Here is a 25,423-nt window from a genome sequence, read left to right as displayed (position 1 = left end):
CCATCAGAATCCTTCAGGGGAATTTTCCAGTGCATTTAGCCTATTTTACCTATTTTTGATATTTTTCACTTATTATTTTTAAGTGACTTTTGTTGGAAAGTAGGTAGGGCAAATTGAGTAAGTTTGTATATAAGCAAACCTAAACTAGCACTATTTGGCAGAAGAGGTAGCACGAGCTTCACCGCTCAACAGGCAACTTCTCAAGCAAGACCCCCTTGGTGGTTCCCCCTCCAAGCAAGAAGATCCATCAACCTAGCGTTTTTGGACATCATCGCCCAGCAGACTCCAGACATTGGCGTTTTCGGCAGTATCCATCGCCACAGATATCAACCCCTTGGCGTTTTTCATCATGATGATCATCGCCCACACACCCCCATCAGTGGCGTTTCCAGATCTCCATCATCGCCCACTTCTGGCTTAGCGTTTTCAGCTGATAAGACCGCCATTCTCAGCAGACAAAGACCGGTAGTTTCAGCCCTAAAGAACATCAGTTTTCAGCCCTAAGACCTGCAAATTTTCAGCGACAAAGATCAGCAGAAATCAGCCCCAAAACCAGCGTTTTGGATTTGCACCAATTTCAGCCCATTAGCGTTTTTGGACAGCAGATAAAGACCATCAGATTTCAGCCCTTAGATCGGTCTCGCCATCACCGTCGTCGTCATCGATCTAGCCTAGACTTGCATCAGTCACATGCATTCCCATTGTACCAGTTTGTGCAATCAATAGTAGACCACTCTCGCCGACGAGAGTGGGGCCTTCGGAGGAGGGTTTTACAACATCTCTGGTGTCATATTTCTCTTCTCTTTCCATCTCTCAGTCTCATACACTTTCACGCACAGTGTCCATTCACTTTGTTTGTGATCATTGCACTCTCTCATTAAGAACGGAAGGCTCTCCCTTCCATAAGAACAAAAGGAACCTTGAGCACAGTTCGGAGCACTCATCTTGAGCAAAGTTCAAACATTCATTCCGCTACACCTAACAATGCAGCACAAATGCTTACATATGCATGTTACAAGACACAACAAACAGCGCCGCTGAGCACTCCTCCGAGACAAACGGTTTGCGGTATGAAGCTACTCAACGGCTACCTCGTCACTCACCTCGCAAATAACCTAAAAAGGTCCGGGCCATATGACCTCAGAGGACTGTACAACCAAATGCTCTCCAGACCGCAGTCTGCGTCGCTTGGAGGTTCAAGCATACAACCAAACGCTCCCCAGGCATCGGCCCGTGTCATTCGGAGGTTTTCTAGCATACAACAGAACACTCCCCAGACATCGGCCTACGTCATTCCGAGGTTTTCAAACATACAACGAAACGCTCCCCAGGCATCGACTTGCGTCGTTCCGAGGTTTTCTAGCATCCAATGGAACGCTCCGCAGACATCAGTCTGCGTCGTTCCGAGGTTTTCAAACATACAACGAAACGCTCCCTAGGCATCGGCCTGCGTCATTCCGAGGTTCAAACAATACCAAAACAGTATTTCTCGCTTATGTACCCGGGATTAAAAATCACCAATCATTGAAACCAGTATTTAAAACCAGAGTCAAACAATTCAAATCGGCACCAAGACAAGTTAAAAACAGATAGCGTCCATTCCAAACATACTTCAAACAATATTTTCTCAAACAATGTTCAAAAGTATCTAACTAGAAAACAACTAGAGAGGTCATTCAGGGCTGTGTTTAAACAACCGAACTTTTGAGGACAACTGGCTTACCCTCTTGCATCACGGTGATGGTTCGGTTCCGAACCTGGAGAGTTGCATCATTCTTGTCGTGCCAGGGCATGCCCAAGAGAACGTCGCAATTGCCCAACTTCATAATGTGAAAATCTGCTTTTCCATGATAATCTTGTATAGTCACTGGAAGAGCACCAATGAGCGGTACCACTTTCTGAGTTTGCCCCGTGGCTAGCTCAGCTTCAATTTCTCCACCCTCTGCATCATAATCAAAGTGCATCTGCTTCAAGAATTCTGGATGGATGAAGGTCTCCATAGCTCCGAGGTCAAAGAAAATAAGGGCTTTCAAGCTGTTGACTTTTTCATAAGCTTCTCTACATAATTCATTAAAACTCTCGAGGTGTATACCATAAATATCGCGTACTAGTTCAATAGTAGGTCTAGCCCTCTTGGCCGGAGGTGGCCCCGGGGATCTGTCAGTTGTGGAAGCAGAAGGTTGCACTGAGAACGTCGAGGCATACTCAAGACAGAAATTCAACGTATGTCCTGTTTGGAAACATTCGAAGCATCGACCTTCTTATAACAAGGTGTAAGGTGCAACGGATGTGAATGTTGAACTTTGCTCAAGGTGAGTGCTCCGAACTGTGCTCAAGGGTTCCTTTTACTTACGGAAGGGAGAGCCTTCCGTTCCTTTACTGAGAGAGAGCAAGTGGTCACAAACAAAGTGGGAAACACTGTGAATGAAGGTACTGAGATTGAGAGATAGAGAGAGAAGAATACGACACCAAAATGTTGTCAAACCCCCTTCTCCGAAAGCCCCACTCTCTATGGCGAGAGCGGTCTACTATTGATTGCACAAATCTCTACAATGCAATGGACTTTCCGATGATGTCGACGACGACGAGACGGGCTGAAATCTGAAAACGCTAATGGCTGAAATCTGCAAATCTTGTATTTGTTGAATTCTGACTCTATGTTGGTGACGACGGCGGTGACGACGCGTTGAAAACGCAGATGCTAAAATCTGCGAACAACGGGCTGAATCTGCAAATGCTGGCTCATCTGATCGTGCGGCGAGGATCTATTGCGGGAAGGTGAGATCTGCGAGGTTTGGGGGCTGCGGTGCGGAATCTATCTGCTGAAAACTGAAAACGCTGATGTAGAGGGTACTTCTGTCGCAGAGAATCTGCAAAACGTTGATGTAGGTCTGCAAATGCAAAAACACTAGGCTAGGCCTGTTGTTTCTGCTATTGCTAGGGCTGATCTGTCGGGCAGGGGAAACGATGCGGTGAAGATCTGCTACCGCAAGGGCCATGTCGCGATGTCGCAAGGCTGAAATCTGCAAAACGCTAGAGCTTGAGGCTGATTCAAAAACGCTAAGGCAGATTTGGTTTCTGTTGCAAAAACGCTATGAATTCTGCTCTCGCCAAGCTGATCTGCAGTTGATAAAAAAGCGTTGGTTGATTCTTGTGGTTGAAAACGCTAGGTCCTCTTGCCGGGGAAGTCTTGCTGAGAAGGTGCATTGTCGGACGCCTGGTCCCTGCTGGCTCTTCTCCCAGAAATCGCTAGCGCTAGGTTTTCTTATATACATGGTCAATTTGCCCTACCCAGTTTCCCAACAAAGTCACTTATTAATAATAAGTGAAAAATGGCTAAAATAGGGAAAATAGGTTTGTGCATTGCAAAACTGCTCCTGATGGGTTCTGATGGTAATCAGATGATCATGTTATGTGCAACCAGAGGATATGCATCTACTCTTAAGTGCTTGGACATGCACGATCTGCAAACAGACTCACAAAAGTGCCAGAACACTTCCTAAGCTAACTGAACTGAACCCTTGTCATGAAGTAGCTTGTCCACGTACACATAGGGTTAGATGTGCACGTGACATCCCCTCCTTCAGGTACTAGTACCAAACTGTATGGCGTCGAGGGAGATCGCCAACAACGTCTGGAATCCTGGAAAGGACTCTTCGTCGGGCCACTCTGATGCGTGGGTCATGCGATACTTGAACTTCATAAAGGTCTGCAACGCTTGCTTCTTTGGGCCGCGTCGAAAGCAACACAAAGTCATATGTGGCTCCTTCAATGCTTCAACTTCGTCTATAGTCATGCGTCCACCTTCTTCAACAATCTCCAAGGATAAAAATTCCTGAAACCACTTCCAACACAAAAACATGAACATACAAATTCCATGTAAAGTGACTGGAAAAATTCTAGTCCTCTTTAAAGACTGTGCATGCAATGTAGATGAACATATAGACAGAGTGCCAAACCGTTCATCAAACACACGCAAACAATGGAATCAAAACTTGTCTTTCTGATCTAAATCTATCAACTGTGGCAATCACAATGGAAATGCCGATGCTTGATGCTCAATCCTTCTTGTGCTTTTTCTGAGACTGTAGTGAATGTTGAACTTTGCTCAAGATGAGTGCTCCGAACTGTGCTCAAGGTTCCTTTTACTTACGGAAGGCAGAGCCTTCCGTTCCTTTAGAGAGAGAGTACAAATGATCACAAAATAAAGTGGCAAACACTATGAATGAAGGTGCTGAGACTGAGAGATAAAAGAGAAGAATACGACACCAGAATGTTGTCAAACCCTCCTCCGAAGGCCCCACTCTCTATGGCGAGAGCGGTCTACTATTGATTGCACAAATCTCTACAATGCTTGGACTTGCCAACGATGTCGACGACGAGACGGGCTGAAATCTGCAAATCTTGTATCTACTGAATTGACTCTATATTGGTGATGACGGCGATGACGACGATGCAACGACGACACGTTGAAAACGCAGATGCTGAAATCTGCGTTTTCCGGGATGAATCTGCAAACTGCGCTGAATCTGACCGTGCGGCGAGGATCTGCTGCGGGATGGCGAGATCTGCGAGGTTTGGGACTTCTACTGCAATGTCTCACTGTTGAAAACTGAAAACACCGAGGCTGATCTACAAACCAAAAACGCTAGGGCTGGTTCTGTCCTGCTGGAGAAATCTACTAACGCTAGGGCTGATCTGCTGTGTTGCTGTGGAATCTGCTAACGCTAGGGCTGATCTGCTATGTTGCTATGGAATCTGCTAACGCTAGGGCTGATCTGCTATCTTGCTATCGCCGGGGCTGATCTGTCATGCAAAAACGCTAGGCTTTCAGATGGGTTGAAAACGCTAAGTCGGTTGCGGGAAGGTGGTCTTGCTGAGAAGGTGCCTGTTGAACGCGAAGGTCCTACTGCCTCTTCTACCATAAAGTGCTAGCGCTAGGTTTCTGTACTTGGCTTGCTAAATTGCCCTACCCAGTTCCCAACAAAAGTCACTTAAAAATAATAAGTGAAAAATGTCAAAAATAGGGAAAATAGGTCTATGCACTGTAAAAACGCTCCTGATGGATTCTGATGGAAATCTGATGATCCTGCTGTGTGCAACCAGAGGATATGCATCTAATCTAAGTGTCTAGACATCCGCGGTCTACGAACAGACTCACAAAAGTGCCAGATCACTTCCTAAGCTAGGCTAATTGAACTGAATCAATGTCATGAAGTAGCTTGCTCATGTACACATAGGGTTAGATGTGTACGTGACATCCCCTCCTTTTCAAAGTGAGGTACCGGTACCGAACTGAATGGCATTGAGGGAGATTGCCAATAACATCCGGAATCCTGGAAAGGACTCTTCGCCGGCCCACTCTGCTGTGCGGGTCGTGCAATACTTGAACTTCATAAAGGTCTGCAAAGCTTGCTCTTTGGGCCGCGCCGAAAGGGACACAAAGTCATTTGTGGTCCCTTCAATGCTTCAACTTCGTCTATAGTCATGCGTCTACCTTCTTCAAGAATCTCCGAGGATGAAAATTTCTGAAACCACTTCCAACACAAAAACATGAAGATACCCATTCCATGTAAAGTGACTGGAAAAATATTATTCCTTCGAAAAAATTGTGCATGCAATGCAAATGAACAAAGTGACGGAGTGCCAAACCATTCATCAAACACACGCAAATAATGGGGTCAAATCTCGACTTTCTGATCTAAATCAATCAACTGTGGCAAATCACAATGGAAATGCCCATGCTTAATGCTCAATCCTTCTTGTGCTCTTTCTGATACTGTGTCATGCCAAGGAAGAGACATGGAATGTGAATTCCTTGGGTGCAAACATTTCATCTTTTCATGAGTAATCCGCATACATCCGTGCTCATTCATGAGGGAATCGTGCTCATCGTACAATACGTCATGCCTATGGAAAGGGATCACATAAGGACGGTGACTAAAATACAGGAAAGCATCACGAATGAAACACTCGAACAATGCGTGCTAACTAATCATTGGAACACATCATACTTCCTGTGGGAGTGCTTTGGACCTCGACTCAAGAGCCAAGATCGGTTCTTCGTAATGGATCGAATCTTCCTGTGGGGGTTCTGTGGACCTCGACTCGAGAGCCAAGATCGGTTCTTCGTGATTGATCGAATCTGCAACGAAGTTAGCTTCGCTAGAAAAAGCATCAACTAAACCATCATCCTTGTGAACAATCACATCTTTTTCTTGTAAATCATCATGCTTGTGAGTAATCACATCTTGATCATGCAAATCATTATGCTTATCATTATTAAGCAAATCATGTGTGTCATGCTTTATAAAAGAAGAGACTGAAAGAGTCTCCTTCTCGTGATCCTTTGCAATCTGTACTTGCACATTAGAAAAGAGTCGGAACAACTCTTGCATGTGTTGGTCGCTCATCGCTTTGTTCTCGCGATCAAATTCTACTTGTCTTTCTTCGCGCTCACAATCCAATTCCGCTTGTCTTTCTTTGGCTTCCAAGCGTGCTTGCTCGCTCTCACACTCTACGGCTGCCATTCTTTCTTCGCGTTCACGTGCAATGGCTGCCATTCTTTCTTCGTATTTACGCTCTATAGCGGCCATTCTTTTGTCGCTTTCTAGCTTCCTGTCTATCATCATCTTGTCGAAAGCCTCCATAGGAGTTAGTGCAATCCTTGGCGTAGATGGAGAAGGGGGAGGGTCAGAAAAACCTCATGGTGGGGAAAATTCTTCTTCGCCACTGCCATGCTCATCACCTCCATGCGAAATATCCATTCCGCTTCGGGTAATGACCATACACTAAAATCTTGGGTTCTTAAGTTCACGAGGAACTTGGGGTCTTGTGGTTCTTGGGTTCTTGAGGGTCTTGAGTTCTTAAGGTTCTTGAGGTTCTTCTTTCGCTTGCAATCTGTGTTAGAGAAGGATCTTCTCTTCACCCGAGCTCCTCTCTTTCCGGCGGGCGCACCCCTTGGCGGCCTTGCGCTCAGACCAAGGTTGCTTTTTCCCACCTCACGTCGATTGGCCAACCGCTAAGTGCACGGTCCGCTCTCAATAAGTGAAAAGAGAAACAAGGGGAGGGAAACAAGGGGAGGCTGAACAAGTCCTTTCTTGGGTTTCCTGTACTCTTCAAAAACACGATTAGGAATCGACACGCCCAAGTGGACTTGGGTTACGTGCGATCGCAACAAGCAAAAAAAATATGTGGTTCTTGTGGTTCTTTCCTTGAGTGATACAGAACACTGCCAAAGCTCTGATACCAATGTAAGGTGCAGCGGAAGTGAATGTTGAACTTTGCTCAAGATGAGTGCTCCGAACTGTGCTCAAGGTTCCTTTTACTTACGGAAGAAAGAGCCTTCCGTTCCTTTAGCGAGAGAGTACAAATGATCACAAAATAAAGTGGCAAACACTGTGAATGAAGGTGCTGAGACTGAGAGATAGAAAGAGAAGCATGCGACACCAGAATGTTGTCAAACCCTCCTCCGAAGGCCCGACTCTCTATGGCGAGAGCGGTCTACTATTGATTGCACAAATCTCTACAATGCTTGGATTTCCCGACGATGTCGACGACGATGAGGACGACGACGAGACGGGCTTACATCTGAAAATGCTAAGGGCCGAAATCTGCAAAGCTTGTATCTGCTGAATTCTGACTCTATGTCGGTGATGACGGCGATGACAACGATGCAACGACGACGCGCTCAAAACGCAGATACTAAAATCTCCGTTTTCCGGGCTGAATCTGCAAACTGTGCTGGATCTGCCGTGCGACGAGGATCTGTTGCGGGATGGTGAGATCTGCAAGGTTTGGGACTTTGACTGCGATGTCTGACTGCTGAAAACTGAAAACGCTGGTGCTTACTGAGATTCGGTCACGATGGATCTGCACAATGCCGAGGCTGATCTGCAAACCAAAAACGCTAGGGCTGGTTCTATCCTGCTGGAGAAATCTGCTAACGCTAGGGCTGATCTGCTATGTTGCTATGGAATCTGCTAATGCTAGGGCTGATCTGTCATGCAAAAACGCTAGGCTTTCAGATGGGCTGAAAACTTCAAAACGCTAGGTCGGTTGCGGAAAGGTGGTCTTGCTGAGAAGGTGCCTGTTGAACGCGAAGTTCCTGCTGCCTCTTCTACTAGAAAGTGCTAGCGCTAGGTTTCTTATGTACTTGGCTTGCTAAATTGCCCTACCCAGTTCCCAACAAAAATCACTTAAAAATAATAAGTGAAAAATGTCAAAAATAGGGAAAATAGGTCTATGCACTGTAAAAATGCTCCTTAGGGGTTCTGATGGAAATCTGATGATCATGTTGTGTAAAACTAGAGGATATGCATCTAATCTAAGTGTCTAGACATGCATGGTCTACAAACAGACTCACAAAAGTGCCAGATCGCTTCCTAAGCTAGGCTAGCTGAATTGAACTGAATTGAATCCATGTCATGAAGTAGCTTGTCCACGTACACATAGGGTTAGATGTGCACGTGACACTGTGTCATGCGAAGGAAGAGACATGGAATGTGAATTCCTTGAATGCAAACATTTCATCTTTTCATGAGTAATCCGCATACATCCGTGCTCATTCATGAGTGAATCGTGTTCATCGTACCATATGGCATGCTTATGAAAAGGGATCACATAAGGACGGTGACTAAAATACAGGAAAATATCACGAATGAAACACTCAAACGATGCGTGCTGACTAATCATTCGAACACATAATACTTCCTGTGGGGGCTTTTGAGACCTCGACTCGAGAGCCAAGATCCGTTCTTCGTGATTGATCGAATTTGCAATGAGGTTAGCTTCACTAGAAAAAGTATCAACTAAACCATCATCCTTGTGAACAATCACAACCTTATCATGCAAATCATCATGCTCGTGAATAATCACATCTTGATCGTACAAATCATGTGTGTCGTGCTTTGAAGAAGAAAAGACTGAGAGAGTCTCCTTCTCCTGATTCTTTTCAATCTGTGCCTGCACATTAGAAAACAATAGGACCAACTCTTGCATGCATTGGTCTCTCTGCGCTTCACGCTCTAACTTCAAGGCTGCTCGTCTATCTTCGGCCGCCAAGCGCGCTTGGTCACGCTCGCGCTCCAAGGCTAACCGTCTCTCTTCGCGCTCGAGATCCAATTCGGCTTTTCTTTCTTTGCGCTCGCGATCCAATTCTGCTTTTCTTTCTTCAGCCGCCACGCGTGCTTGCTCGCGCTCACGCTCTAAGACTGACATTCTTACTTCGTGTTCACGATCCAAGATTGCCTTTCTTTCTTCACACTCGCGCTCCAAGGCGGCGCGTTGCGCTTCTCGTTGTATCATCCTGCCCATCATCATCGTGACCAAAGCCTCCATAGGATTTGGTACAATCCTTGGCGTAGATGAGAAACGGGGAGGGTCGGAAAAACCTCCTGGTGGGGAAAATTCTTCTTCACCACCCTCATGCTCATCACCTCCATGGGAAGTATCCATTCCGCTTCAGGTGATGACCATACACTGAAGTCTTGGGTTCTTAAGTTTGCGAGGAAATTGAGTTCTTGTGGTTCTTGGTTTCTTGGGTTCTTGAGGGTCTTGAGGTTCGTGAGTTCTTGAGGTTCTTCTTTAGCTTGCAATCTGTGTTAGAGAAGGATCTTCTCTTACCCGAGCTCTTCTCTTTCCCACGGACGCTCCTCCGAAGGCCCCACTCTCTATGGCGAGAGCGGTCTACTATTGATTGCACAAATCTCTATAATGCAATGGACTTTCCGACGATGTCGACAACAATGAGGACAACGACGAGACGGGCTGAAATCTACGAATAGCGGGCTGAATCTACAAACGCTGGCTGATCTGACCGTGCGGCGAGGATCTACTGCGGGAAGGTGAGATCTGCGAGGTTTGGGGCTACGGTGCGGAATCTATCTGCTGAAAACTGAAAACGCTGATGTAGAGGGTACTTCTGTTCGCAGAGAATCTGCAAAACGCTAATGTAGGTCTGCCAATGCAAAAACGCTAGGCTAGGTCTGATGTTTCTGCTAACGCTAGGGCTGATCTATTGCGGGGGAAACGATGCGGTAAAGATCTACTCCTGCAAGGGCCATATCACAATGTCGTAAGGCTGAAAACTGCAAAACGCTAGAGCTTGAGGCTGATCCAAAAACGCTAGGGCAGATTTGGTTTCTATTGCAAAAATGCTATGGATTCTGTTGTCGCCAGGCTGATTGTCACAAAAATTCGGAAGCGTAAACTGACTATTAATTGTACTTCAAACACTCAAGAGAATTAGAGAGAGAGAGAGAGAGAAAGCTTGACACTTCATTGGGGACCAAAAGATGGGCTGGTCCCCCCCCATAAAGAGAATATCTTTATTACTAAGGGAGAATCTTTACAAGCACAGGAACGGGGCGAAAGCCCGTCCTCTATTCTTTCTTGGCCTTTTTGTGCTTCTGACTGAGAGAGTAGAAGAACTGCTCTCTGACTACTGAGAGGATCTATCCTCTTCTGCGAGATTTTGGGAAGCTCTTGTAGGGGAGAGTCTACCTTCCACAAAACTCATCGGAAGCTCTCACGAATAAGGGTCTATCTTCCGCTAACTGTGCCACTTTGGACGTAATCATTCCTGCAATCAACCAACCACAGAAACATGCAAAACACACACGCGCTTGCTGTAATTTTCTGCACATAACCAAAAATTGTTACCTGAGCGCGTTCCAATGCCAAAACGGAGGTCCTTTTCGCGATGGAAATGCTCCAAACTTGATGTATGTGTAGAGTAGGTAGTGGGGAATAAGATTCTATTAAGACTTTGCTGAAATTCACCCTAATACAAGTGATTAGGGGCTGAAAACATGGAATTTGCAGCAGCTAGACAAGGGAGAAAAAGAGTTTTCTACTACTTTACGCGATGAAACTCCTCCCAAAGCTGCATGCAACCATGAGAGGCCTTGTTCTAGATGATGGGTGCTCAGAGGCTCCACATACCATAGTTACCCGCAATGTGGAACGGCAATAGCGACGGGCCTCCCTGCGGAACGGGGGAACGGCAAGGGGTCCGAAACGGGAACGACGCGGAACGGGAGGCATTAAAAAACACCCAAATAATGCAATTTTTAGCGTTGTGTGTTTGAACTTTGAATACAAGTAGTGTTAGAGTCCTTTGACTCTAATACTCACAAAAAACATACCATTCCACCTTATTATGACTTGATTGCATCGTGTGGTAATGCGCGGTCATAGTACGTTCACAACAGACACATGCATGCTTGAGATACAGAGCTTGAGAGAGGCTTCACTTCTTGAGACGAAGGGAGAGTTGAAAATTGAGGGTAAGCCCAAGAGAGAGAGCTTGAGGCCCGAGCGCGAGGGTAGAGGAAGAGAGAGAGAGCCTTGCGGCTTGTTGCATTTGGGAAGGAAAGGGGTGAGGGGGGAGCAATTTATAAGGAAAAACACACACCCAAAATCTGCCCCTTTATGCTTTCTTACCATTGCTGCCGTTCCGGGCCGTTCCGAGACGTTCCGGCCCCGTTCCCCCCTGCAGTTCCGGTATTCCCTGGTCTGTCGGAACGCCTGGCCGTTCCGGGCACCTGCAACCGGTTGGAACGCCGGAACGGCGTTCCAAGCCTTGGTAGGGGCGTTCCCCGGTAACTCTGCCACATACACCACAAGGTGCTGCTCTCAAGCTTCAATGGAGAGCTTCACTGCGTAGAGGATGGTCAACTTGGGGAGGGTAGTGCACTGCCAACCTGGCAAGAGGGGGAGGGGCTGCTCTCTTATAGCCTCCCAGAAGAGGGGGCGCTAGCATGAAGAGAGGGAGAGAGAGAGAGAGAGAGAGAGAGAGAGAGAGAGAGAGAGAGAGAGAGAGAGAATGCATGGGAAAGTGTGCCAAGTGGCACACTTACTTTAAAATTTTTAAACCATTCAACTTTTGACTTTAAAAATCCTATGCTAGTTGATGAAATGTGCAATTAAGTGCACAACTGCACACATAGATGCAACAAATGAAAACGTTATATGCTCCCTAGCGCATTGCCATACCAGCAATGCTCTGGCATTACCTATTTGCACTTGTCCGGCCATTTGGTCTAGCGCAAATCATTTAAGAATACTTTTAACTAACTTATCCTAAGGCCGTAAAATAATCAGGCATCAGGGTTATTATTCTAAGGACCCCATCTCATTCCTATGCTTGCACTAGCGCGCGTAATTTTCTAAGCCTGAAATCTAAGGCTACTATCTACCCCTTTATTGAAGACCCGATTTCCCAATCACTAGGGCTTCAGGGTATTTTTCTGCTAGGGTCTCCCTGAGGTGCACTGGCCCAAACTTGGGCGCACATGAGGCCCAGAACTGCTAAATCTATTCTTATTTAGATAATTCTTTTCTCGTAAATCAATTAATTATTTACAAAGTCTGACTTAGTTACATCCCTCTTGGTTCTAAACAGTTGACCTCAACTGTAGAGCGTCAACATAACTGTGCAAGATGTCTGGGTAGTCCTTAAGATCGGACTCAGTCATCCACTTTGCATCTAAAGGAGTGTAATTCTTGAACTTGACTAAATACTTTCGATGTAGACTCCCCGACTTGAGTTGTCTCTCCGAGTGATGTATTATCTGTTCAGGTTGAAGGATTTCCTTAGTCTCTTCAACTTCTGGAGGATCTTCTTGTATTGGCGCCACTGGAGGAGGTCCAGCATATGGTCGGAGGAGACTGACATGAAAAGCATTATGGATGCGCCAGTTAGAAGGCAAATCCAATCTGAAAGTCACGTCATTGACTTTATCTGTAATTTTGAAAGGGCCATAAAATCTATGGGAAAGTTTGACAACTTTCTCTTTGCCGACCCACTTTTTCAATCTAGCTTTCTCAAACCGAAGCAGGACATATTGTACTTTTTCAAGATTGAGATTCCTTCTGTACTTGTCTGCTTTTCTCTTCTGTTGCTCTTGAGTACGAAGAATCGCTTGCTTTACTTGTTGATGGGCAATATCAATATTGCGCACAAATTCATTTGCGGCGAAGATGTTTTCTTTGGTCACCATAATAGGAAGTAAGAGTGGCTTCCCATAAATAATTTCGAAGGGAGATTTACCAGTTGAGGAATGTATGGTAGTATTATACGCAAACTCAACTATTGGTAAGTACTGTTCCCATTCGGATTGTCGTTCCGAAACATAGCACTTGAGGAGATCTAGAACAGTGGCATTAGCGATTTCGCTTTGACCATCTGTTTGAGGATGATAAGCTGATGAAAAATCAAGCTTAGTTCCCAAGTTTTCGAACAATGCCTGCCAAAATAAACTAGTCATGCGGGGATCTCTATCGCTGACAATGGTCTTTGGCAATCCATGGTGTTTAAAGATCTGAGCTAGAGATATTCTAGCCATGTGATATATCTCTAGCCATGTGATGAGCTTTGATCGTCTTCTTTACTGGAAGAAAATGTGCTTGCTTACTGAATCTGTCTACTATAGTCCAAATTGCATCATTTCCATTCTTGGATCTAGGAAGATCCGTAATAAAATCCATGGCAATACTTTCCCATGGCGTGTTAGGCACAGGGAGCGGCTGAAGCTTGCCATAAACTTTATGTTTGTCATATTTTACTTTTTGGCAGATTAAACACTCACGTACATGTTTTTCAATGTCTGCACGGAGTGTTGGCCAAAAGAAATACCTTTCGAGGGCACTAGTGGTGGAAACAATTCCCCGATGCCCGGCATAAGGAGAATTTTGTTTTGTTTTGTTTTCGGAGTCGGGCGGGGCAAGCCCGGCCGCTCCCCTTAACCACCATAAAAATGGACAAGAAGAACGACCACGACTATGCCCCGCGAAACCGAAGGCAGACGCTTTTGTCACTAGTTTCCTCTAGACTCGGGAGGCCAGAATTATCTACACTCTTAGGGCGATGACTTTTCCGTTGAGAGACCCATTTCGGTGGGCGTGACAGCGACCAAGTACCTCTGTTCAGAGGCCCAGGTACTGCAGGACTTGCTTCGGCCTTCCCTTCGGAGTTGCCTCTTCCAGGTAACTTATCGCTCACCTCACTAAACTGCCTTTGAAACCCGACGGTTTTCCCTTAGGAAATGCCATACCCGCTTGGAAGGGCGTCGGCTCACAGGTGGCGTCCGTTGAGGCTGGTAGTGTCTCCCATTGTGCATTTCCCAACCCCTTTTAGGTGAAGTTGACCCCCCCGGGGGGGGATGGCACTTGGATGCTCTCGTAGCTCATCTAGCTTCGCTTGGGGAGAATTACGTCATTTACCCCGGAAGGGATCAGATTCAAATAACGGCATAGGAAGGGGAGCATTATCTCCCCATCCGCCTATGCAGAGCACCTAAATACCGGGGTACAACTTCACCGAGGAACTTCGCCATAGGCACGTGCACTGCAGTTCCGTCCCTCGAGTGCGGATCACGGCGTACCAAGAAGGGCAGCCGCTTCCCGCGACCCTCCCCACCAAGGAGGATAACGGTCCTTTCTTCAGGGTCCAACGAAGGGTCGAGAGCGTTGAAGGTGGAGTTGAATTGGTCTAGCCACCTCCCCCTAGAATCATCTACTGCCGGACACCTCACCAGCAAATGTGAAAGCGAACGACCCTCTAACTGGGAGCACAGCGTGCAAATGCTGTGTCCGCGCATATAACTATCAGCCAGTTTGAGCCCACCTACTCTCGCGAGAGCCAGCATTCTCTCCTCCTTCCTAGTGACTACAGTGCTCCTATTGAGCTGCAGCAGGTATCCACGTGTTTGTTCATAGCCGGCCTCCTTATAGGGCTCCAACGCCAGGCACGAATGCCTCGTCCCACTTGTCCCATGCGTGGTAGCGTACTGAGCTGAAGTCAACCGCTGGGATATATTTATTCATCCAATTCTCGGTTCTTGTCGTCCAAGTCCACTTCTTGAACGGTTGGTTCTTAGGCTTCTTGTTTACCAAGGAGCCTATCCAAGTAGATGAAACCAAGCGGTACTTGTCAAAAGCCCGTGCTCATTGTCCCCCACAAAAGGCAAGTACGGGTGGTATGTTAAACTCGTGATGGAGAGTTGCCGTCCCTACAGAGGTTGACCTTGCTCCCTTTCCGAGTAACATTCGCATCCCGGTGGCGACGAGGCGCTGCAGAGAGTGAAGGACACGCTGGTCGTGGGCCCCCATAATTTCCGCGCCATAACAAATCACTGGATACACGCACGCCTTAAAAACAGTCAGTCGAGACCAAATAGGGATGGCTCAGTTCGCCAGTAGGTGTTGACATGCGAAGAGACTTTTCCTCCCCTTGTCCGCTCGTTCTTTAACGATACGTTCAATGGAAAAGGTCGAGTCAACGTCAATGCCAAGGTATCTATACGTTTCACCTACTTCAACCATCTCACCACCCAAAGTAAAGATCCTCATAGAGAGATCTTGCAGGTCGCCGTGGAACACCGTGACCATGCATTTGTCAATTCCAAAGGTCATGCCCCAGGTCTTTGCCCATTCACTCACCTTGTCAAGGCTCGTTTGTAGGCTTTCAGGAGATTCAGCAAGTAGAACCAGGTCATCGGCAAAAAGGAGTCCTTTTATTCTCTTGAGGAGGTTAGGTACTTCCAGGCCCCATGTTTCCCCATCTGCGTCTAAAATATCATTGATGTATATATTGAATAGACAGGGCGATCCCGAGCATCCTTGGCGGACTCCCTGCTACACCGGAATCGAATCCGACAGTTGATCCATATGTCGGACTTTAACAGAGGTGGACCTGTAGAGCGCTTGGAAGAATCTAAGTGCTCGACCTTGCAGGCCAGCCGCAGCGAGCTTTAGGAACAACGCCTCGTGCGGTACTGTGTTGTATGCCTTCTTGAAATCAATGTAGGCCGCATAAGTTGGTTTCCCATCCTTGTGCCGGAGTTTCACGATCTCTTTCAGACAACGACTTGCCCTATGCATTCCTCATTAGTACGGAAGCCTGCTTGGCTGGGATTGAAGAAATTCCTCTTTTCAAGTAGCTTAGTGATCCGCCTAATCACGACCGTAGTGAGGACTTTTATGGCGACGGAGATTAACGCGATCCCGCGGTAGTTATCAGTGTTGGTCAAATCGCCCTTCTTGGGGATTGACACAATCACTGCATCGCTAGCGCCGGCCGGGATGTCTCCGGTATCATAAATGCCCTCAATCATGTGCAAGTAAGCCTTGCCCATCTTCGATCGTGGCTTACGCGGATCCGACCTAAGCCCCTTATCTTTCACAAGCAGCTTAAAGAATTCAGGTGCTAACCCGTCACCTCCAGCTGCCTTGTGTCTCTTCAACCGCCAACAGGCCTCCCGCACTTCGTACCAGTTCAACGGGTCACATACGTCAGGCATACCAGGCCAAATGCGCACGTGTTTGTCATACCAAGCAAGAGGATCCTTGCTGGTACCGTCCGTATCGGCGAAGATCCTGGAGTAGTGGCCCTCCCATACTTGTAATTGCCTCTCTGGTTCCATTACTAGCTCCCAATTTGCGTTCAAAGGTTGATTGGCAATAGTTCCTTTCCCCTTCCCAATAATTTTCTTGAGGTGGGTAAAGAATTTCTTCATTTGACCCTCCCTCAGGAGCTCATTCCCTTTTTCCACGAAGCGCTCGAAGGATCTTTGGTTACTGTCACAGACAGCGGCCTTCGCACGAAGTGCTATTGCCTTGTACAGTTGTACTCCCTAATCGCCTGCCGGCCAGCCCTAGAGCTCGAACTTTTGGTTCTCACCCTATTCCAGGCTTTCCGGCGCGCATTAATGAGTCTCCGAGCCCGAGGTTCGAGTCGACAACCTGACCTTGGCCTCGGCGGGGGCTTCGTAGAAAGAGCTCCTGCCTCTTTGGCAATGGATGTAGCAATGGAGACAAACTTGTCATAACACTGTTGGGTTGCACGTCCATCCTCATGCTCGAGGTGCAACAGAGTATTCCACCGATTGTCATTGAGGAATAGTCTGCAATTCACCTCCATCTTGCATGCATCCAATTTGGGTACGGACGGCAAAGTAGCTTTGGCTACTACTCCCGAATCCACAGAGTGTAGGTGGCACACTAGTGGCCAGTGGTCTGACAAATCTATCCCCCTCTGTACTGTATTGTTGAGAAGTTGTCTCGCGGCGGACTCGTTCGCAATGAAGTGATCGACATAAGGAGAATTATGTGCTTCATCCATCACCTTCTGTCGTAAGGGCTGAGCTATGCATATTGCTTGTTGACGATAGAGTGTATTATTCCTAATGGAATAAGGTGGCCTTGAGTGACCAGCTTGAAGATCTGCCCAAATTGTGGCGAAGTCTAGATCTTGAGGATACATCTCGCTGAGAGATTCTAGTTCCTCATGATAAATTGTTGTTAGTGCATTGATCTTTGGACGCCTGGAGAGAGCATCTGCAACTGCATTCTTTGTTCCAGAAGTGTGTAAAATCTGAAAATGGAACATTGAAAGAAAGTTGGCCCATCTCATCTGCTTTTCTGATAACTTTCTCTGTGTGAGAAAGTAGCGAAGACTTTGATGATCTGTCTTGATAATAAAATCAGCTCCTAATAGATAGTGTTTCCAAATGGAAAGAGCATGAATTACTGCCATTAGCTCTTTCTCGTATATGGAGACATGCAACTCTGCATCTTTAAGGCGCCGACTTTCATAGGCTATCGCGTGACCCTCTTGGTTCAAAACTGCTCCTACACAATCTCCAGATGCATCGCAGTATACCTCGAAAGGTTTGCGAAGATCAAGGACGGTGAGAACAGGCCCGTGACTGAGTAGTAAGCTTTTCGAAAGCTTGTTTTTTTCCAGACCCCCAATGGAATGGAATCCGCTTCTTTGTCAGGTCATGGAGGGGGCCTGCTATCGCGGCAAAAGCTCGAATGAAACGCCGATAATAGGAACAGAGGCCAAGGAAACTTCGTACATCATGTACTGTAGTTGACGTAGGCCATTCTACAACTGCTTGAATCTTATCAGGGTCCATCCTCACCTGATTGTGAGACACTATATGGCCCAAATAGTGGATTTCTTTTAAAAAGAACTCTCTTCTTAGCATTCACAAATAATTTGTGTTTGCGCAATTCTTCAAACACTAAGGCGAGATGCTTATAGTGTTCATCTTCCGACTCTGAGAAGATTAAGACGTCATCAAAGAACAACGCCTGTAAAACTTCTATATGAGTGGAAGATTCTATCCATCATTCTGTTGAATGTAGCTGGTGCATTAGTGAGTCCAAAAGGCATCACTAGGAATTCATACAACCCGAAGGTTGTTCTAAATGAAGTCTTATGCACATCCTGAGGAGCTATGCGGATTTGATGATAACCGCTCTTCAAGTCTATACGACTAAAGACACTTGCTCCTTGTAACTTGTCAAGAATGTCGTCGATTGGAAATCGATTCTTGATTGTGATCTTGTTTAGAGATCTATAGTCTATGCACATATGGAATGTGCCATCCTTTTTTTGTACTAGCAAGACAGGTGAACAATATGGAGAAGTACTAGGCCTTATTAAGCCCTTCTCCAAAAGTTCGTTAACCTGCTTGAGAATTTCCTCTTGCTGCATTAGACTAACTCGATAAGGGGGCTGATTTGGAGGAGAACTTCCTAGGATCAAATCAATTGTATGATCCTCAGGTCGCGAAGGTGGGAGTTCATTTGGAAGTTCATCGGCGAAACAATCTTTATAACTTTCTAATAACTTAAGTCTTTTTTGCTCTAAAGAGGAAGAAAGTTGTGAAACAGACACCTCTCTCTCTTGCAAAAATCAAGTACGTTGAAACACACTTTTTCATTTCTTTCTTGATGGCAATGTGATTGGCGATGGGAATAGGCCAATCACCTGCATCTGCAAGTACAAGATACTCCTTTCCTTTATGAGCAAAGGATAAGGTTTTCTGAACATAGTCAAGAATGGGATGCATCTTGTAGTGCCAAGGCATTCCCAAGATAACATCGCATCCTTCAAGTGAAGCTAGTAAGAAAGACTCTTGATCTTTGTAGTCGTCGACCTTTAGATTCAACTTTCCTATGATTGGAGTAGAGTTTGAGTTCTGCCCTTTGAAAGCAGATTGTGCTTGAATAGAAACTCCAAAACGATTGGGCTGCAAGTTCAAGTCGTCAGCTAGCTTGGTAGAGATGAAATTGTCTGTACTACTAGGGTCAAACAAAATAAGAGCCCGTTGGTTGTTGATACTACCCCATGCTTTGAGAAGAGCTCTTTCTTTTCCATCCTTGGTTGTATTTCCCTGTACATCTGGGACTGCATTGGAAGAGGGTGGTTGCGGAGGTTTGGTAGGACAATCACCCTTCATATGACCAACTTGTCCGCACTTGAAGCATCTTCCTTCACTAATGTAGGTTCGCAACTCAGTAGGAGAGAGATATCTCCCTTTCTTGGGCTGATTTGGCTTTGCTTCTGCTTCGGAGGCGGTTCTTTTCTTCTTTTGCGAAGAAGAAGTAGAGGTAGGCTGCTCATGGAGAGCCTTCTGCTTGGCATGGTAAGTGCTTTGCTCCATCTTCCTGGGAGTACCCTTGTCATGTATTCCATCAGCTATGCGGGCTGATTCCATAAGTATCTGCAAGTTACCTCGAGGGTAAAGCTTCATAGCCTTTTGCAAGGCTTCATGCAAACCTGCTTCAAACTTGCGCATCTTCTCCGAATCGTCAATCTTCTTGAATGGAGTGACTTTCAAGAGAACGTCCCAAAACCTATCCACATAGCGTGGAACAGTTTCGTTCTCTGACTGTGAAAGTTGATCCCATTCTTTCTTTACCTCTTCCTCATAGTCTGGAGGAAGGAACTGTGCGTAGAACTCCTTCTTGAAAGCAGTCCAATCTTGGGGTTTGCGATCTTCCAGGATATGGGTTAACCACCAACTGCTGGCGGTGCCTTTCAGGTACATACTAACATGGCGAAGCTTGGATCTTTCTTTAAAATTCCCTTCAGCAAATGCAACTTCGAATTGGCGGATGAAAGCCAAAGCTTTGTCATTATCACGCCATCCATTGTAGGTGTCGAATTTCACATCTTTGTCTCCCGACTTGAATGTTTTCTGCCTGTGGTGCTTCTTCTTATGGTGCTCCTTCTTTCTATGCTTAGACTCCTTATGGACGGGAGTCTTTTCCCTTGAATGCACTTCTTGCTGTGACGGATCGTCAAGAAACATGTCTTCCGGAGCAACGATGTCATCCAGATCCTTCATGAAAGAGAACTGAGGGGAATCAGGGGGATCCTGCTCTTGAACCTTTGGGTTAAACCGCACATGACATTTTGGAGGTTTCCTCTGCCTCTCGTGCATGCGGGATGTTCCAATCAAAGGATCTTTCCTTGGTTCTGGCACCTTTGGATTCTGAGGGATTTCTCTCGACTCCATCGGCATTTTCTCCTTCCCTTTCTCAAGAGTATGGAGAATCTTTTGGACTTCTGGATGGGAGAGAGCTTTTTGCAACTCTTCCACCTGCTGTTGAAGGAGAGAGAACTCTATCTCGCGTCCTCCCATTTCTGCAGTTTGCCAAGAGTCATCAATCCCTTAAGGAAGAGAGAGATGACCTTGCTCTGATACCACTGTCACAAAAATTTGGAAGCGTAAACTGACTTTTAATTGTACTTCAAATACTTAAGAGAATTAGAGAGAGAGAGAAAGCTTGACACTTCATTGGGGACCAGAAGATGGGCTGGTCCCCCCTCATATAGAGAATATCTTTATTACTAAGGGAGAATCTTTACAAGCACAAGAACGGGGCGAAAGCCCGTCCTCTATTCTTGCTTGGCCTTTTTCTGCTTCTGACTGACAGAGTAGGACTACTCTCTGACTACTGAGAGGATCTATCCTCTTCTGCGAGATTTTGGGAAGCTCTCGTAGGGGAGAGTCTACCTTCCACAAAACTCATCGGAAGCTCTTACGAATGAGGGTCTATCTTCCGCTAACTGTGCCACTTTGGACGTAATCATTCCTGCAATCAACCAACCACAAAAACATGCAAAACACACACACACACACACACACACACGCTTGCTGTAATTTTCTGCACATAACCAGAAATTGTTACCTGAGCGCGTTCCACTGCCAAAACGGAGGTCCTTTTCGCGATGGAAATGCTCCAAACTTGGTGTATGTGTAGAGTAGGTAGTGAGGAATAAGATTCTATTAAGACTTTGCTGAAATTCACCCTAATACAAGTGATTAGGGGCTAAAAACAGGGAATTTGCAGTAGTTAGACAAGGGAGAAAAAGAGTTTTCTACTACTTTACGCGATGAAACTTCTCCCAAAGCTGCATGCAACCATGAGAGGCCTTGTTCTAGGTGATGGGTGCTCAGAGGCTCCACATACACCACAAGGTGCTGCTCTCAAGCTTCAATGGAGAGCTTCGCTGCGTAGAGGATGGTCAACTTGGGGGGGGTAGTGCACTGCCAACCAGGCAAGAGGGGGAGGGACCGCTCTCTTATAGCCTCCCAGAAGAGGGGGCGCTAGCATGGAGAGGGAGTGAGGGAGAGAGAGAGAGATTTGCATGGGAAAGTGTGCAAAGTGATACACTTACTTTAAAATTTTTAAACCATTCAACTTTTGACTTTAAAAATCCTATGCTAGTTAATGAAATGTGCAATTATGTGCACAACTGCACACATAGATGCAACAAATGAAAACCTTATCTGCTTCCTAGCGCATTGCCGTACCAGCAATGCTCTGGCATTACCTGTTCGCACTTGTCCGACCATTTGGAGCAGCGCAAATCGTTTAAGAATACTTTTAACTAACTTATCCTAAGGCCGTAAAATAATCAGGCCTTAGGGTTATTATTCTAAGGACCCCATCTCATTCCTGTGCTTGCACTGGCGCGCGTAATTTTCTGAGCCTGAAATCTGAGGCTATTGAAACCGGCCTGTTCAATCCAAAAAGGGCGGTAGACTTTACTTCAAACCTTGATTTAGCTTTCACCCATTATTAGTCGTCTATTCTACCTGTGCTATAATGACACAAGAGAGGGGAATGGGATACAGATGCTAGAATGCACCTGTATGAGAAGTCCGACACCAGATTGGCCCGTAACTTAGGCTATTTCTTTATTGTTTAAAAGAGGGAATAAACGTTGTGGTTCTTTCCAAGCTACCCCGCACAACCTTGGCTGAATTTTGACTGTTCTGGTTTGATTTCGGCAACATAACTGTACTAGAACCCTTCACGGTCAGTATTCCCACGCATTAAATGACTTTCCTGACGCATACGGGCACTTTGCAAAACCTGGCGAGAATCTGCAGCACGCTGAATTCTCTGTTTTCAGCCCTGAAAATGCGCCAGATCGCTTGTACAGCGGTCCCCTTGCGTCCCCGAACCTCCTGGGGGTATTCGGGTCCGTTTAGGGCCAAAACCCTAAACCTGCAAAAATACACAGCAGGCTGTAATTTACTGTTTCAGGCTCCGTTTCGCGTGCCGGTCGCATCCGTAGCAAGTCCTCGAGCTCCCGCACCTGTAGGGCTACTTGCCCTTTGAATCAGACGAGATTTCGAGCGTGAAACCTCTCCGAATCACCTGTACCTACGGGGGATTAGCCGCTAGCTAATCCAGTACCTGTGCAAGAGGCTCTTGCCTCGGCAATCGCGCATGAACCCACACAACAGTACATTGGTCAAATGAAAAGCCCACTAGTGGGGCATAACATACTGCCATAGAGGAGAGAGAGGGCAGTGCGTAGCGTGCAGGGCATCACTCCTGGCACCGCACTGTGCATAATAGGGAAAGCAAGCACTCCATAGCTCTTAACCTGTGCCAAAACTGAAAATCGGCCTCCTCTCTCATTTTAGGCGCCCCCTCCTCTAGCCAAAAGTAGCAAAAGGCTCACAGAGTGACACCTCGCCCAGTTTCTGATTTTGGCCAACTGGGCTAAAGATATCTCAACTGGTGCGTCAGTTGACTTGACAGCAGAGCAATAAAATGTTCCTCTTGTCATTCAGAGCTAATGACGCAAACACATTTTCAGGTCCCAAAATAGCAGTTCCCTAAATTTTAGGAGATACTGCCTAGGTCATCCGACCCTCTTTGTACACTGCAGCCACACCCAGAACTGAAATGTAGCCTCTGTAACAAAGGATTCCAGTTTGGCTAGTCAATGACCCCACTTTGGCTAACCATAGTCCTTGTCCAACCTTAGTGCTCTCTTGCCCTTAGGCCTGGACTCCCTCTGGATAGTTCCACACTAGCTATGCAATGCAGGGCAGTTAGATTTCCCGAGGTGTGTTTCCAAAAAGTGAAAGTAAATAGATAATAAGAAAGAAATCAACAAAAAGGATAGATAGTAGTCACACGCTGGTGACAGCTACTATCTACCCCTTTATTGAAGACCCGATTTCCTAATCACTAGGGCTTCAGGGTATTTTTTTGCTAGGGTCTCCCTGAGGTGCACTGGCCCAAACTTGGGCGCACTTGAGGCCCCAGAATTGCTAAATCTATTCTGATGTGCACACAACTAATTAGATAATTCTTTTCTCGTAAATAAATTAATTATTTACAAAGTCTCACTTAGTTACACTGATCTGCAACTGTTGAAAACACTAGGCTTGTTCTGCAGTTGATGAAAAACGTTGGTTGGTTTTTGTGGCTGAAAACGCTAGGTCCTCTTACCGAGGGAGTCTTGCTGAGAAGGTGCACTGTCGGACGCCTAGTCCCTGCTGCCTCTTCTGCCAAAAATCGCTAGCGCTAGGTCTTATATACATGCTTGGTCAATTTACCCTACCCAGTTTCCCGACAAAGTCACTTATTAATAATAAGTGAAAAATGCTAAAATAGGGAAAATACGTATGTGCACTGTAAATATGCTCTGATGGTAATCTGATGATCATGCTGTGTGCAACTAGAGGAAGTGCCTGGACATGCACGGCCTGCGAACAGACTCATAAAAGCGCCATAACACTTCCTAAGCTAACTGAATTGAACCCTTGTCATGAAGTAGCTTGTCCACGTACACATAGGGTTAGATGTGCACGTGACACAAGGCGTCTCGTTGACGGTGTGTCAAATGAGGCCGTTGAGGTTGGTTTTCACGGGATTCTCGAGAATTTGTTCGTTGTTGTCGGGAGTTCTGGTTAGTGACCAGAGGTTCTTCTGTGGTAAACTCCAACTTTCCCTTCATGAGCTTGTAGCCAACCGCGGCATGGTCCATAAGCTCTTGCATGGTAGAGACTTGCTTGGAGAGAGAATATTCTTGCAATGGTGATGGTAGTCCAATGGTGTAGCGCTCACACTAGTCCTCCAAGGAAATGAACTTAAAGAAGGACAACGAAAGGTACACGTCAAGAAACCTTTGGTTATAGTCGTCCATGGTTTCGATGGCAAGCATTTTCAAGTTGCCCAACTCTGCCAAAATCCGGACTTCAAACATTCAAGTCATATAACTACGTGCAAAAACTATCTTGAAAGCTTGCCAGGTCCTTGGAGCATGCGGTTGTGTCGCGATTGAACTCCATCATTGCATAGCATTATCTTTAAGAAATCGCGCTGCTCGAGCCCTTCTTGGAAAGTTCATCGTTAGAGGACTTCTTCCAGGTGAGGAGCCCTGTAACAGACTTGGACACTCCAAGTCAAGAATCAACCGCGACAGCACCAAATAACCACTTCAAAACAATTCACAGATCACAATAGATTTGCACTGGCCCGGCGGAGTTCCGTGCCTAGAGATATTGGCCCCAAAGACTGGCGCCCCTTTCGGTATTTCTTTTTATATTAATCAATCATCAAAGTACAAGAGAGCGGTTAGGGTTTCACTCTCAGACTCTGCGTCCAGATGCTCTGAGAAGTGAGGCCCTCACCACTAATTTAAAGGTTACAAGGGATGCCCAAAAGCTTCAAATCAAAAGCAATTGCTCTCTCTCTCTCACAGAGAGTCAAAACATGAAAGCAAAAGCATTCTCTCTCTCTTTCTCATTTAAGTAGAGAAAAAAGCGAAATTTGCGTCGCTCATCATTTTCCCAAAAAAAAAAAAAAAAAATTTATTTTTTTTAATAATCCGCCTCCGCGATTTCCGGAAATTAGGGTTTTTGGCAAAATTTAGGGTTTGCAGGAATTTTAGGGTTAGGGTTTCTGCTGTTCGCCACGTCATCACTTTGTGACATACCCCCCTCTTGAAAGCATTGTAATCGACCGCGATTACGCCTGCAAAACCGACAAAAGCCATAAACCGTCTTAGCAGACACTGACTGTTTGTACCTACGTACTAGGAACACACATCTAGCACATGTACAAAATCGACAGTCACATCACACGACATCACAGGACATCACCAGACATCACAGGACATCACATGACATTCAACATTCATTCGGATCTTAGACCATGATTTATCGGCAATGTAGCTAGCAATCACATCTAGGTCCAATCGGGACCTCATCGATGTCCGATTGACTAACCCCTATTGCAACCATGTCTATTCGAGATCAATCAAACCAAAATGCTGCAGTCATTTCGGCTATCAGTTCCTGCACTCACA

The 25,423-nt window shown here is 46.0% G+C and overlaps 1 protein-coding gene across 1 annotated transcript in view; it reads right to left on the bottom strand.

Moving 5' to 3' along the window:
- LOC147462177 (Thioredoxin superfamily protein) overlaps positions 1-25,423 on the bottom strand; it is a 63,928-nt gene that overhangs the window by 25,171 nt on the left and 13,334 nt on the right. The window lies entirely within an intron of this gene.

Source organism: Adiantum capillus-veneris, chromosome 3, assembly GCF_014529385.1.
Source record: "Adiantum capillus-veneris isolate H3 chromosome 3, ASM1452938v2, whole genome shotgun sequence".
NCBI lineage: Eukaryota > Viridiplantae > Streptophyta > Polypodiopsida > Polypodiales > Pteridaceae > Adiantum > Adiantum capillus-veneris.
Note: the sequence above shows the minus strand (reverse complement) of the source record. Positions and strands in the feature narration are given on the sequence as shown.